General features: G+C 40.3%; 1 non-coding gene across 1 annotated transcript; it reads right to left on the reverse strand.

Annotated features, from left to right (window-relative positions):
- Positions 1–304: 304 nt before the first annotated feature.
- On the reverse strand, positions 305–495 carry LOC143666389 (U2 spliceosomal RNA). The gene has a single exon (XR_013167590.1). It is a non-coding gene; the product is annotated as a U2 spliceosomal RNA (small nuclear RNA).
- Positions 496–772: the final 277 nt, after the last annotated feature.

Consider the following 772-nt stretch of genomic DNA (forward strand, 5'->3'; position numbering starts at 1 on the left):
GCAACCCCACCTTGAATGGGTGGAGACATCTCCATGGAAACCATCTAATCAAAAGTTACCACCCACAATTTGGTGGGCCAAGTCTCCATGGAAACAATAACAAAGAGCTTACCCAGCAATACCAAATGAGGATTAAAAACTTGCCTTTTCTCGGGTATACAACAGAGTCAAGCTGGCACACCATGTAACTGTGAAAACCTTGTGGCTAACACACCCTTTATCCAATGTATGGTCAGATGAGTAAAAAAGTAAATGAATAATGGGGAGGTTAAGGAATATGGGATGTTTTGGGTGTTCTTTTTTTTTTTGGTGCACCGTTCCTGGAGGTACTGCAATACCAGGTCAACGCGTGGAGTGGACGGAGCAAGCTCCTATTCCATCTCCCTGCTCCAAAAATCCATTCAATATGTTGTCCTCAGATAGAGGACCTATCAGCTATTAAACTGATAAGAACAGATGCTACACTTGATCTTAGCCAAAAGGCCGAGAAGTGATGGGTGTTTTTTTTTTTTTTTTGGAGTAACGAAAAGTTTCAAAAATTGATTGTGGTGATGAATATACAACTGTGTGATGACACTGTGAACCACTGATTGTACACATCGGATGATTACATGGTATGTGAATATGTCTGAATAAAATTGCATAAAAAAGCAGTGGCCAAATACAGCTAACATTTGTTGCATGCTTACTATGGAGCAGGCACTATATTAGGCATGTTTTATGCATCATCGTAATGAATCCTGGCACCAACCCCAAAAGGTTGATAAAATCA

The sequence above is a fragment of the Tamandua tetradactyla genome, chromosome 22, assembly GCF_023851605.1.
Source record: "Tamandua tetradactyla isolate mTamTet1 chromosome 22, mTamTet1.pri, whole genome shotgun sequence".
NCBI lineage: Eukaryota > Metazoa > Chordata > Mammalia > Pilosa > Myrmecophagidae > Tamandua > Tamandua tetradactyla.